Source organism: Stegodyphus dumicola, chromosome 5 (assembly GCF_044657685.1).
Source record: "Stegodyphus dumicola isolate Sdum_Otavi_A_Nest chromosome 5, ASM4465768v1".
Lineage (NCBI taxonomy): Eukaryota > Metazoa > Arthropoda > Arachnida > Araneae > Eresidae > Stegodyphus > Stegodyphus dumicola.
The window spans coordinates 219,901,566-219,916,162 of NC_140772.1; the positions used below are offsets into that span (position 1 = coordinate 219,901,566).

Genomic DNA, 14,597 nt, shown 5'->3' on the forward strand with positions numbered 1-14,597 from the left:
AAGAGCTTCGCAGATTAGCTTTGTACATTTTCTGTCTTCTTTAACTGATTTATTTGGTGATACGGATGTGATTTTAACTGAAAACATAGCATCGGCTAGTTTAAAAAATGTTTGAAAATATTTTAATAATAATTTAAACCTACGCAGGAAGGAACTGTTTATTAATATGCTTCTAGAAGTAACTAAAAGTATAACTAATAATGTTTGTAAATGTAGCATTGCACAAAAGATAAATAATACTACAGAAGATAAATATGTAAAATGAGTTTTCTAATAAAAGAAAAACGATCTGTAATGTTTCTATGCCATCAGAAAGAAATTATTTTTTATATGAACATAAAACCTGTGAATACATTAAACGCACATTTTTAGCAAATATGTATTTCCCATATGCATTTTTATTTTTACTATAGAGTTCTGAAGCTCAAAAGCAATAAACTAGGAATATTTACTCGTTGTATGTACAAGTTTTAATAACATCCTCATGCGCTATTTTCTTGAATAGCATAAATTTCAAAAGTATATTTTTGAATGGCTTTAGAGAAATTATATGTTTATTTGCTTATTTGGTTTGCTGTATTTCCGCTATTCATACTGTTATTTCATGGCAAACGAGAGTTGCTCACAAATGGTATAGATAATCGATATCTAATTCAATAGCATATACTGGATTTGAAGGCATTATTTTGTTTATTACAGCGTATATTTCATTTCTAAAGCATTAAATGTGAAACACAAAACTGAAAGGAAAAACTGACGTTCCTAATGTTACGGCATTTTCCTTGAAATTATGGTTAAGGAAATAACCAAACGGTATTATTTTACATGCAGTGTAAGATTAAATATGGCATTTCATATCCCGGTATGATATAAAACAGAAATCTTTTTCTCATTTCTATTCCGGTTTTTTTTATTTTAAATTTCCTCACGAATTTTAAGAAATTTTAAGAATTTACAGAAATGTCTTACTTTTATTAAAAACAAAAATGAAAAGATAATCTCTACTATTTTATATTTCCTGAATGACTTATATGTGCCTTTTTATATTAAGAAAATTGCGTATTTAGATTGAAATGTATTGTAATAAATTTTATCTTCTTCTGTTTCGTTTTTTTCTAATCTTTATCTGCAAGCCACATTTATCGAATATATTAGATAATTTCGAAATAGGTGTATTATAAGTATTCCATTAATAAAAAATCTGGTGTGTACACCACATGACTTCGAAGCATTCGAAAGCGGTCAAAGTGGATATTTTCGTTGAAATATGCTGCCTGAAGCTTTTCGCGATTACAATACTTCCTTTTTACTTTGTACAAGAAAGTAAAAATGATGAAATATCAATAGAACTAAAAAGTTAAATTTAAAATGAATGTTTGCATGTAAGATAGTATTGTTGCTGTTGTTACTAATCCTCACTTGTCTGACCTATAGTAAGCCCAAGCCCACGAAAATCCTGGTGGCAAGGAGCATAAGTTTACACCTGTCATTGGCAACAGCCTTGATCCCTTTGCAAGTGACAATACAATTTAACTCAGTTCCGCCCCTAATTTTGATGGAGAGCACCCGGAGGGAGGCAATCCGAGGGCCTCCCACCCCTCTTCCCTCTTCCCTACCACTAACCTCTCGCGAGGACTTTCGGCTCGCCGCATATTTAAAGTACCCCCGTACCGCACGAGCACTATACATTTACAAACATCCATGCGTTCTCTGGAATTCGAACCCGGGCCTTTCGGCACGGCACTCAGCGACGCTAATCACTATACCGGTTGGGAGGCAACACATTATGTATTTATTTTATACTAAAATATAGAAGACTATACAAGATTGAAAAAAATTCCCTGCATCCAGCGGTGTTATTATGTAGAGTTATTAGAATTTTTTTAAACAGGAGACGTGGAAAATGTGCAATGCCCTTAAAGGGACTCGACCGCTGGACCTCTCGAATGCGCGTCGAGTATGTTTCCAATTACACCAATGAAGACATGCGGAAAGGAGGGAGAAAACTTATATAAAGAGCTATACTTATCTTTCTATACTTGTATAAAGAGCGATAGACTTAAGCCTGAAACACCAAAATAATTTGTGAAAGCAGAAGACTATTGTGGAAGTTGTTCCGAGGTAAAGTGACTCGAGCAAATTTCTTTGCTCCCAAAGTTCGAAGAAAAGGGACCTATTTCTTGTCGCCGTTAAAATTCTGTAGAACTCTACCCAAGATTCTATGCCCAAATTAAGCTTTGTTTTTGTTTCTTAATTTTAAAACAGTCCTTTGAAATCTGATCCTGTGAGATCAATAAAACTGCCTGTAGAGACGAATTTTGAAGAAAAGGATCATATCGTGAAACTTTGATAGATAACAAAACTGTTGTCTGTAACAAACCTGTAAAGCGTCGATCATTCAGCGTAAAATTACGTCCTACGTACGTTAAAAGTATATCTGAGGCCTTGAAACGCATATCCTTCTGTATTTAATCACTGGAATACATACATTATTAATGACACCCTCAAACATAAAGACTTTTAAACATAATTTGCTTCCAGTAATGGATGAATAATAGTTTGGTTGTTAATATGTAAATGGAAACGCTATGTCACATTTCATCGGGAAGGTACCCTAGACATGAGTCTGTGTATTTTCGAGTCTAAACATGGCTAGTTAGAGAAGTACTGTAAGATGGTTCTGTTGTACGGGAAATGCGATTGTCAGGCAAGAAGAGCAGCACGCCCGGATACGCATTACGTTTCGCTAACCATTCGCATCCCACTGAGACTATTATAAACAGCGTAGCACACCAGCCTAGAGTAACAGGGAACATTACACAGATTGACCTTGCCTAAATCTATTGAATTTTTTCTTGCGATTGCGATGTTATGTGAAAACCTAGTTTTCCAACTTGCCGTTCTACGATGTTAACGACCTATGAAACCGCATCGCTCAGCGGCACTTGAAATGTTGAATATCCAACAAATTCTAGCTCAATAAAGACCTATGTTCCGGTCGATGGTGGGCATAACGAGGTTGTTTAATCATTACTACTTCTGCGTCTTAGATCTTTCCTAATCTGCAGTATGCTTACATACAGGGGTATGTTACATGATCTCAAGGGTCCACAGAAAAAAGATGTAATGATGAGCATTGATAGATAAACTGAGCATAAGAGAAAAAATTGAAGGCTGTTGTAAAAAATGGCATTTGCAATCCAAATTATGTTTCATTAGGAAAAATCTAAATAATTATATTATTAAATCCGAGTTAACAATAATTTAGAAAGATATGAATGTTTTAAATTCAGTATAAGTATGTCAGTATAAATTCAGTATAAGTATGTCCTTCAGGACCAGTACATGTCGAGAGGGATAGAACTACCAGCTGACACCTTACAGTAACAAAATTTAAAAAGCTGCTGTCGCAACTAGCATTTCCAATCCAGATTATATTTCATTATGAAAAATAAAAATATTTGTATTGAATTTGAAATAATTTTGACTTAGGAAGATGTGAATATTTTAAGTTCAGTTTACGTACATATTTTATTTGCATGACCAGTACGTGTGAAGATGCAGGACCACTGAGCTCCGCCTGAGATAACCACTGACCTCACTTTGTTGTAAAAGTCTTACAGTGAAAATAGTCATCCTGGCAGAAGGGATTATTTCTCCCGTATAAAAATATAAATATAATTATTACATGGGCATGCAAGGCCTGTGTATAAGCATATATATGTTAATTACAAACATTGTCTTGTACAAGTTACATGTGATATTTACATGAAATCTTGACAGTTCGGTGCACATTGAAACATTATTTGAATTCATATTTACAATACTTTTACTGAGATAATCAAAGTAAATTTGTAATTCATTTACACATTGACTGGATTTTCAGTGTCATTTTTAACTGCTTTATAATATTATTTTAACAAGTACATACAAAATGGATAGTAATAAGCTTACATTACAATAGTTTTTGCCCTTACAGTCCTGTTACTATTCTACAGGTGAGCTATTTTTCTAATATTGATTTTCAGCAATTCTTTTTGTAATAAAATTCTGATTCTACAAAAAATATAGAGTGCCCCAGTTTTAAGTCGGTAGTAATTTGTTATTTTTTTAATCTCCGTGTTGTCAACCATACTATAAATACAGTACACTTGCGGTAATGAAAATTCCATGTACTGTAAAATATTGGAGTGGTTACAGCACGTATATTGTACTATAATTTTAAATTATTAATATGCAAACTCAGAATGTTTATAAATATCTGCGAATTATAATGCCATACAGCTTTCTCTGAATATTAGTACTATCAGATATTAATCTAAAAACTACTCGCATCGCCTTCTAACAATTGTCTAATTTATTGTTGATTGTATTATTATTTTCAACGATTTACATACGTAAAATGTATAAATATACAGCATTTTTCAGCGCAGCGAAAAATGCTGTAAGCTTCGAGACAGATAAAGTACAGAAAGAGGATGGAAAATCACATAACATATCATGGTCGGTAACGCTTTCCTGGACCAGTAGTGACGACACAAATCACAGGAAAGGAAGGACACGAACAGGGTGAAAAAAGATACTTATTATGGTTTCAGCATGATGAGGTCCCCTCACATTACAGCCTTGATATGCTTCTTTACCTGGATGCAACGTATCTTCAGTATTGGATCGGCAGGGTTAGTTAGGTGCATTGGCCAGCAAGATCGCCAGACCTCACTGGCATTACTACTTCATCTGGGGGCACGACAAGACACTGGTATACGAAACCCTCGATAACACTGCTGAGGAATTTGTTTCACGCATCATGGCAGCTGCTGGGAATGTCCGGGACACTCCCGGTATTTTCCAGAACTTCCATGCTTCGGAATTGTTAGACCTGCATCACGGTCCGGGGTATAATCAAAGAATATGTATTGTTAAGAAGGAAAACTTCGCAGCAGCAGGAGTGGCTCCCTTAGAACCGAAAAGGGAAACAGCTGCGAATTCGTGAAATATCTGTCGCCAAAAAGCGCCAAGGCTCGAAGCTAATGTCGAAGTTCGAACAGGTTCGACGGTGATGTTTATCAAGAGTTTAAAGTTGTGTGACTCCATTTTTTCCCCTCCATATTGACGGATATAAAATCAGACATCAAACCGCAATAGCCAGTGAAAGTGAAACTTCAGCTAATTTTCTTATTCATTTTAACCCGTCTTCCTCGATTTGCTGTACACGTCGCGGAGGACGAAAATCTTTGCCATGTCCGGTACATCGCAGAGGAGGAAATTCTCGCCAGCAGTTTCCGTCGCCAAATCCCTTGGCGAATTTTCCCTCTTCTTTCTAGCGGCGTAGAAGACAAACTACATTACGTCTATGGAGCCTTTGCTTCTTTACATAGACGTTCTTTGGTATAATGTCGAAAACCTTTGATGACGATGGCTGTCTGCTTATGTTCTTATTTCTTGGTTTCTACAGTACAAGCACTATAATAGCAATATATTCTCTGTGTCTAAATCTAGGTGCACGTAAAATGTACTACGATAATGTTTAATTATTAGCGCATAATATTTATGTAAAAGCTACAGTGTGTGCATCAATATACAATTATTGTATTAATTGCATAAAATGTTTAAATATCAGTGCTAAATGCTCAAATATCAGAGTACAGCATCAGCAAAAATTTCTATTAGGCACCTGACGCCACGTCTCTGGGCCTCCAGATAGTTCTGTCAATGTACAACTGCGGATTCCGAACGATACCCGAATATTCAAAGTAACAGCCAGGGTATCCGGACCCGCTTTCACCTGTCACTTTTATTAAGCATATTAAACATGTTTTCTCACCCTGTTCTTGCCCTTCCTTTCTTGTGTTTTGTGTTGTTACTATCGCGCTAGGAAAGCGTTTCGGACCATGGATTGGCTACTGTCTGTCTACGACAAGAACAGATCCCGCCACAGTTGCTGGCGGGTAGCGGTCGCTATAGCAACAGGGCTAGTACACAGTCCAGTCACATTAATGTGACCATCTGTCAAAAGCCAGAATAACCACCTTTCGCAGAGCGGACTGCTGCGAGACGTGCAGGAAGAGAGTCACATAGGTCCCTGAAGGTGTTCTCTGGGATGTTGAGCCATGCCGACTCTAATGCCGTGGCCAGCTGCGCTAGATTACGCGGTTGAGGATCCATGGCGCGAACAACTCGATCGAGATGGTCCCACAGATGCTCGATTGGGTTTAAGTCAGGTGAGTTTGCTGGCCAGGGGAGGACGGTAAACTCATCCTGGTGCTCTTCGAACCACGCACGTACACTGGCAGCTGTATGGCACCTCCCATTGTCCTGCTGGAAGATGCCATCATCCTGAGGAAAAACAATGCGCATGTAGGGGTGAACATGGTCCGCAAGGACAGATGCGTACTTGTATTGATCCATTGTGCCTTCCACAATGATCAGTGAACCTAGAGAATGCCAGGAAAACATTCCCCAGACCATAATGCTCCCGCCTCCAGCTTGGACCGTTCCGGCAATGGTTGCAGGGTGGTTCCTTTCAGAGGTTTCACGCCTTATACGTCAACGTCCATCTGTCCGATGGAGCATAAAACGTGATTCATCCGAAAACGCAACCTGTCGCCACTCAGTGGACGTCCAGCTGCTGTACTGGCGTGCAAATTCTAGCCTTCGCCGTCGATGAACAGCAGTCAGCATAGGTGCACGAACTAGGCTTCTGCTTCGGAGGCCCAGACGCAGCAATGTTCGCTGAATAGTACTTTGGGAGACACTTTTGGTAGCCCCTTGGTTCATTTTGGTGGTCAGTTGCTCAACGGTAGCCCGTCTATCTGCCCGAACGCATCTCCGCGACCGTCGTTCGCCTCTGTCATCTATGGCCCGTGGTGCACCACATTTGCCACGTCGCTGATTTTGGACAGTCCCATTTTGCCATGCACGGTACACTTTTACCACGGCGGCACGCGAACAGTTCACAAACTCAGCCGTTTCGGAAATGCTTCCACCCTTGGCCCGAAAGCCAATGATCATGCCCTTTTGGAAGTCGGATAAATCGCTTCGTTTCTGCATTACGCCAACGATTGAAATGTTTTCCGAAGCCCTCACACACCCTTTATATACGCTCAACTGCACTGTGCTGCCACCTGCCTTCTGTGATTGGTTATTTAACTCTGACATGGAAAGTACGTGGTGGTCACATTAATGTGACTGGACTGTGTATATTTCAAATAGGAGCGAACTAAGGGTCGCTTTATTGTTATTTTGGTTTTGGCGACTGTTGGCTGAGGGGAAACAGTTTATCATTCGTCTTCAAGACACCCCTACGAACAATAAGTCAAAGATAGTTTCTACGGCAATAGACAGCTTCAGACTAGCTGGCGAGAGCTTTTCTTATGATAGACAGACTAGATGTGATTTTCCATCGTCTAGGTGTGCTTTATCTCTCCTGAAAGTTTAAAGCTGCTGTGCTGAAACTCCCTGTGTAAATATCTACATTTTATATATGTAGATGCAAGATTTTACATGAAAATATAAACTTTACAGAATACTTAAAATCTTGTGAAGTTTATATTTCCTTACACTATGAACAAAGACATATTTTTGGAAAGTAATCTTTGGAAACGGAGTACGATATGTAGTGTTTGTTCGCTGACAAATGCAAATATATGCAAAAATCTTAGAAAATAAGTCCACAGTTTTTTTAAACGTAACTCATGAAACTCATGATTACTGATAAATTGCTTTGAAAAGGAACGGTGAAATAACTCTTTACTGTGTAATCACAAACATATTTTCTGAAAATAGTTGTCAAAATCAGAGTACGATATGTGCATTTTGCACAAATGAAAATCTATACAAATATCTTAGGAAATAAGCCTACGATCATTTGAAGAGAGGTTCATGTTTCCCTAAAAGTTGCTTATATAGGAGAAAGTGAAATAACTCTTAAATTATACAACAAAAATAAAAAAACTAAAATCTGAAACGTTTCAGATTTTAAATTACGTTCAAAGGGGCGTTTTTTAAACATTTCGTGTGTTACCTTTATTTATTAAATAGTATGTTCTTCGCACTTAAACCATAAAATTCAGTTCAAAAGCAATATGGCAGAATAATTTTAAATTGAGCATATCTTAGAATTTCTGATACACAGTCTCACGCGCTTGAGATAAAAATGTTTTTTTCTGTACAATGTTACCATTGCTCGCTTTGAAATACTTGAGTTTGTTAATCAAAAAATCGTCAAAGTTTTACAAAATATGAAATCGATAATAAAACAAATTCCAAATTTCAAATTTTGGCTTCCAGCTGCCCATATTCGCAGTAGAAATACGCGTTTCAAATTTGGATGGCTCTAGGTACAGTTGTTTTATCGCAGTACGAGAAACATATATACTTTATGCAGATTATTCATTATTTAATTTCTTCATATATAATACAGGGCGATAATACTTGGTGGCAACATTTTGAAAATGAAACAGACATTCAAAGTGACTCGCCGCAAAATCGCAAAACGAAAACAATAGTCCCTAAGGTACAAAGCCTCTTTTGAACTAATAAATTTATTTATCTTTCAATTATTATACCACAAAATACCCACCTATACTTTTACCGCCTATACTTTTGTGGAATGTACTATAATTATTTTAGCGATCATACTATTATGGTCTTCAGTGAGGCTGGTATCACTACTGTGTCTATATTTCTATATTTTAATCATTATAATATTGTTTTTAATCGGTTCCTAGCTTGCTATCGAAGTTAAGAGTGCCATTCTTATAATTATACTTGTATGTTTTCACCATGGATCAATAGTTAAAATTTTTATAGAAAACTATTTATGATTAATCAGAATTTCAAAGCTTATGATAAAGCAGATCAAACTACTGGGAAAATTTCTTTCTATTCGCTTTGATATCCATATCATATATTCACAAAATTTTCTTTACGTCCTCGAAATATTAGTTATGATGGTCAACAAAATTTCATTTGGAAATGACATATTCGTAAATTTATATGCGAAAAAAGTAATATCGATATAACTAAATAAAAATTAATATTTTTCTTAAATTTTAATTTTCACTTGATTGCTTTTAGTCAAAAATATCAATATATATAAGATCTGCACATAATACGTTCACTTACATCTAGTTACAAACGAAATATTTTTTTAAAATACATAATTTTATTACTTTCTTCCGAACATCTAACTCAAACCTGCCTTGATACTAATATTTAAACATAAAATAAAAGAAGTTTTCCAATGAGAGTTATCCAAGGTCAAATTACTTTTTTACTTAACTTTAGGAAGTCAATTACTTAACTTTTGGAAGTGAAATGTATGTTTACCTAAAAAAACTGCTTTTTATTTTCTCAAGGGATTTTAAAAACTAAAAATAATATTCAAACTACAATTTAGAGGAGGGAGAATACAGCTATTTCCTTCTTTAAATTATTCCACGTCTTCTGTTTTGTAACTTCACATCTGTCACTTCCAAATGAGTATAAGCGGGGAGTTCAATTCAAATAAAACCTGCTCTTGACATCTTTGTAAGTTTAATTAGCTTTCCTGGCAGCAAAAATTAAACATCTCATTTGCGAAATAACTCCAATTTACCGTGTAATTGCTACACTCTTACGCAAATGTTGCTTCTGCAATCGAGACTAGATAAATAATTAAATCGTTAAGCGTTTAAGAAACTTTAATGCGGAGACTATTTAAAAGGAAATCGTTTCTAAGCAATTACTTTAACCTGAAATTTTAAAAAAATGCACTTGCTATTATTATAACTTTTAAATTTCAAGTAATGAAATGTTAGAAACATTTCAGAAAATATTTTCATGCATCAAAATTTGTTTAGCCTGACCTCATAGCAGCACACTAGTTTATATCTTTTAATGATGTAAATAAATGCACAGTGCACGAAAGTAAGTTTTTACGTAAAATAAATTTACGGCATTTAGTGTGTTATTTAACATGACAGCTGGGACAGCAAAATTTAACATTTTGACCACAGAGGTTTCAGGTACTGAATCCTGTACCATTTGTGCGCTAATTTCAAATCCGACTGGGCCTAAAAACGGTCAAGCGGGAAAGTTGCTGAACACTGGTAGTTTGGCCTGAGGTTCAAATCCCGCTAACAGGCTCGTTGCAAGGGCACTTTCGTGATTTTCCCAATGTAAAAAGTGTGTGCGAGGCAGTTAACGTTAGAAAATCCTCCACGAAGGCATCCCTCCCCTTAAGTAGTAAATGCGGTAACGTGCTTATGTAGTGCCAAATAGCGCATTTAATTTGCTATGCAGCAAAAAATGTAAGCACATCTGTCTCTTTAAAACGTGATTTTCTTTCAGTAATTTTTGCAGACTTAAAACAAATCTGAAAGTTACTCCTTTTCATATGTACATTGTTTCCCAAAGAAATAAAATTTGTATCGGGAAATATTTATTTTTATATTTTATTTTTCATTTTATATCTAAGTTCGCGAAAAATCTCGATAAATAAAATTGGGTACTGAATGAAAAATGTTTAAGAAGATATATGTAATTCTTGAAGTCTATATCTAAGAAGGTCTATGTAATTCTTGAAGTCATCATCTCCTCTTCGCATTTGCTTTGATTTTAAAAAATTCCTTAAAAATGGAAATAATTTGGACTTTTATTGAAACAGGCTTGCCATATTACATTGATCAATGAATATTAAGACTTAGGTATTTTAGTTATGCAGCAAATTATTAAATTTAATTTCATTTTAATAAGTGCAGTTAAAAAGCGTTCCTATGTTTGTTATCGTCAAATACGGATTTCAAGTTATGTTTTAACTAAAAAGCATTCTTCTGTTTGTTTTTTTATCAGATACGGATTTGAAATTTTGTTTTAATTAAAGTTTCTTAATATTGAGAAAAAATTTCTTTTTCTTAGTTATTATATAAAAGTTTGAGAAATTCGAAATTTTGGATAGATTCGATATCTATTTAGAATCCATATTCGAGAACATTTAGGATTAGGCCTACATATAGTTTAAAAAAAATAATTTAAAAAAGAACACGAAACAAAAAAATGTAAATTTCCTAGTATTTATATCAGGTGATCCTGCATTTTCTGCAAATTCTGCATTTCCAATATTCTGCATTCCTACTACAAGACATATCCGACACCAGTCAATGAATCTATGCTGAGTCACTGAAATACGCATTAGCCCCCCTCTAAGATTTAAAACATCTCCTTCAATTGAGGAAATTTATTTAAAAAAGATTTGGGTATTTTAAAACAGACATTGTATTTTGCATATCATTCCCTTTTCTTAATGTCTATTCTTCCTGTGTGCTTAATTTATTTCTATGACATTGCACATTTTTTAGGGTTAAGCTGTATTATAAAAGGAGAGCTTCAAGCTAAGGTATTTATACGGATTAACTTAGTGCATATAAGAAATGGAACTTTTGAAACGCAGTCTACCTTTCCTCGCTGCTCTGGCGATGGCAACTTTGGCTGTCATCCAGGCTGAACCTGACTTTGAAGCACAACTCAAAAATTTAACATCTGGCAGAAATTTAACATTCATTCCTTTTCGCGAAAAATGAATGCTCCTGACTCTTAGGTAAGTATGTAATTTCTATACGTCTTCATGCAAGCTCTTAATCCATGAAACTACTAGAACAATATCGATACCTCATCTGGCGAAAAAAACTCTGAATAAGGACCTGAGCAAAACTTTAAATTACTTTAAACCAAATTCATCATAGTAATACCTAAGGAGACAATCAGAAAATACAGGACTTGAATAAAAATTTGGAAACAGCTGATTTAAAAAAAAAAAAGAAAAAAAATCTATCAACAGTTATATTTGCATTCGAGAAAACTAGATTTCTTTCAAGAATAAAAAATATAATGTGTTCGTTGTTATTACTTATGCTTACTTGTCTGACGTAGCATAAGTCTGACGTAGTCAGCCCAAGCCCTTGTGGCAAGGAGCGCAAGATTACACCTGTCGTTGGCAACAGCCTTCAGCACCATACAGGGAACAGTGCGATTTAGCTTAGTTCCGCTCCCAATTTTGATGGAAAGCTCCCCGGGGCGACGGGTCCGAGGGCCCCGGGATTCAACCCGGGTCAGCGAAGCTAAGCTCTATATCAGTTGGGCTGCTCATAATGCGTTCATAAAAGATTTTTAACGGAGTAAGATAAGGAATAGTACACATCATGATGAATCAATATTGACAATGGTGTCTTCAGTTGTATTCAACCCAAAAAAGTGTAACTCCAAACACATCCATTAAACACAAGCCATTACATTCTGGACGTCATTTTTATCTTATCGCGAAAGCAGCATATTTCGGAATTACAGTGTCAAGCATTTCCTCTAATCGAAATTCCAATGAAAGAGAAAAAAAAAAAAAAAAAAAAAAAAAAAAAAAAAAAAAAAAAAACACAGCATTAATGATTGCATCGGATTGGGTGATCAAGTTTCAGTAAAAAGCCAACTGAAGCTGATGTTTATATTTAAAAGCATCACATTCTCACATTAATCCAGATTCAAGATAATCATGATTAATACTTTAGATATCTTGTCTCTAAAAGCCAGGGTATCCTTCGGAGATGAACGAATATTTACAATAAAGTGTAACATTCGCTTTCTACACAGTGTGTCAGAAAAAGATTAGGTTCGGAAAACGTCCAACAAGCACAAGTCATTAGTTTTGACGTCATTTCTATCTTACTACAGAAGTAGCATATTTTCAGAATATCATCGTCAATTAATTGCTTTACGCAAGATTGTAATGAAATGAAGCAGCATCAAAGATTGCAACTGGATGGCTCATCGAATTTCAGAACTAAGCCAGGCGAAGAGGTCATTCCTTTAGAAAAGCGTGACATTCGCACATCCATCCACATTTAAAAAAGGATATATCATCATTAATATCTTAAAGCTCTTCTCTCTACCACCCAACGTAAAATAATTCAAGAGAGGAAACTGCCCGATTATCTACTTCAGATGTCTGTGCTTTGAACACACGCAATCTGTTCGCATGTTTAGACCGTCTGCATGAACTCAAATGTTCTCAAAACCATTTTCCGATACGTGCACTTTGCCGAGAAAAAGAAATTAAGTGCTTGTTCAAGCGAACTTCACCAAGAGATACTAATTATAGAAATAAATCCTCTTCATTTCACTCTTCAGTCTAGAAACCGGATAATTCCACACCTACCATTAAAAAATTGCTACAAGGCAGAGGAATCTTCAATTTTCTCAAAGAATTCCTGGACATTGCAAATAAATGCCAAAACTCCAAGTCTCCTATAGAAAAACCAAAATTTGCGTTATACTAAGGATAAATCAACGATTTTGAAGAAGGAAACTAAAATCCTCTCTTTGCCGAAATATGATTCACTGCTGCTTTTCACATGATGTGCCTAGCTTCGACCAGCAGCTATTAACGGTTTCCTTATACTTGACATTTTCTCCCCGAAAATAATGATTTCTGGCCTTGTTTTCTTAAAAAAGCCTTCCACAAACTTGCTATACAAATAGCCAAAAGATGTAAAGAAAAGGAATTTAAATTATTTGTCTGTCTTCCTAACCTTTCACTCTTCTTTCCATAAATATGCAAATTCAGACATTAAAATTATCTATTTCATATTGAACATTTTCTTTAAATTTATTTATATTAATCACCTTATTATTTTTCTTTCTTATTTAGGGTTTGCAGTATGGAAGACAACCGAACATGCTTCTTCTGGATGAATAAAAATGCTTCTACAGAGATAAAAAGAAAACTTCTAAAAGCCCTGTAAATTGTTGATATTCAGTCTTATGTTAACCAAAATGTAAGTTATTTCCTATTTGAAAGTTATTTAAACTATTAAGCTGTTTCCTATTTGAAAAGCGTTTCCAAAATATGCAATAAAAAGCCATCCCGAGAATTCGAATAAAAAGTTTCATCTAATTTTATTACGTACTAGACACAAACGCCTAAAATAGTCATTATCAAAGAAAAAATATGTAATGTTTTTAATGAGTTCAGCTGGAGTCAGTTTTGTGCCCAGATAGAAATTAGTAATAACAGCGATGAAGAACTATATTTATTGATTTTAATACTAGTAGTTTGTCCATCAGTATTACACAGATAAAATTAGAAAGAAAAATTAAATATCTTACTCTTTGCTGAACGAAAAGCAATGCCGCGTGAAAGATAAAAATATTTTTTTATTTCGCGTAATGGCAACACACATATCTTAAATCTCGGTGTTTGTCAATAAAATTCGGAAGAAAAATAAATTCATTGATTTTTGCAAAATGGCGTTATATTTTTACATCGCTGTGATTTCTAACTAAATTTGACCATAAATATCTTACATTTTTCCGATTGGTAAAACAAAGCTTTTAAATTGTCTACTGCGATCAGGATAGAGACTGAATTTAAATGTGTGTTTTTATACGTATTTGTTACTACTGTACAGATTTAACGTAAATTTTCTGTTTGTCAGATATCAACCTGGCATAAATTCTTTTAATTTTGTAGGGCAATAAATCATAAAATCAAGAGTTTGAAGTTTAATATTCAATCAAAATAATCCTTAGTACTGGTTTCTCTTAAACTTAGGATGTTGAAACACTGA

The 14,597-nt window shown here is 35.0% G+C and overlaps 1 long non-coding RNA gene across 1 annotated transcript; it reads left to right on the forward strand.

Annotated features, from left to right (window-relative positions):
* Window positions 1-11,398: 11,398 nt before the first annotated feature.
* On the forward strand, window positions 11,399-13,913 carry LOC146997414 (uncharacterized). Its single transcript, XR_015041038.1, has 2 exons — window positions 11,399-11,578; window positions 13,679-13,913. It is a non-coding gene; the product is annotated as an uncharacterized LOC146997414 (long non-coding RNA).
* The last annotated feature ends 684 nt before the right edge of the window (window positions 13,914-14,597 follow it).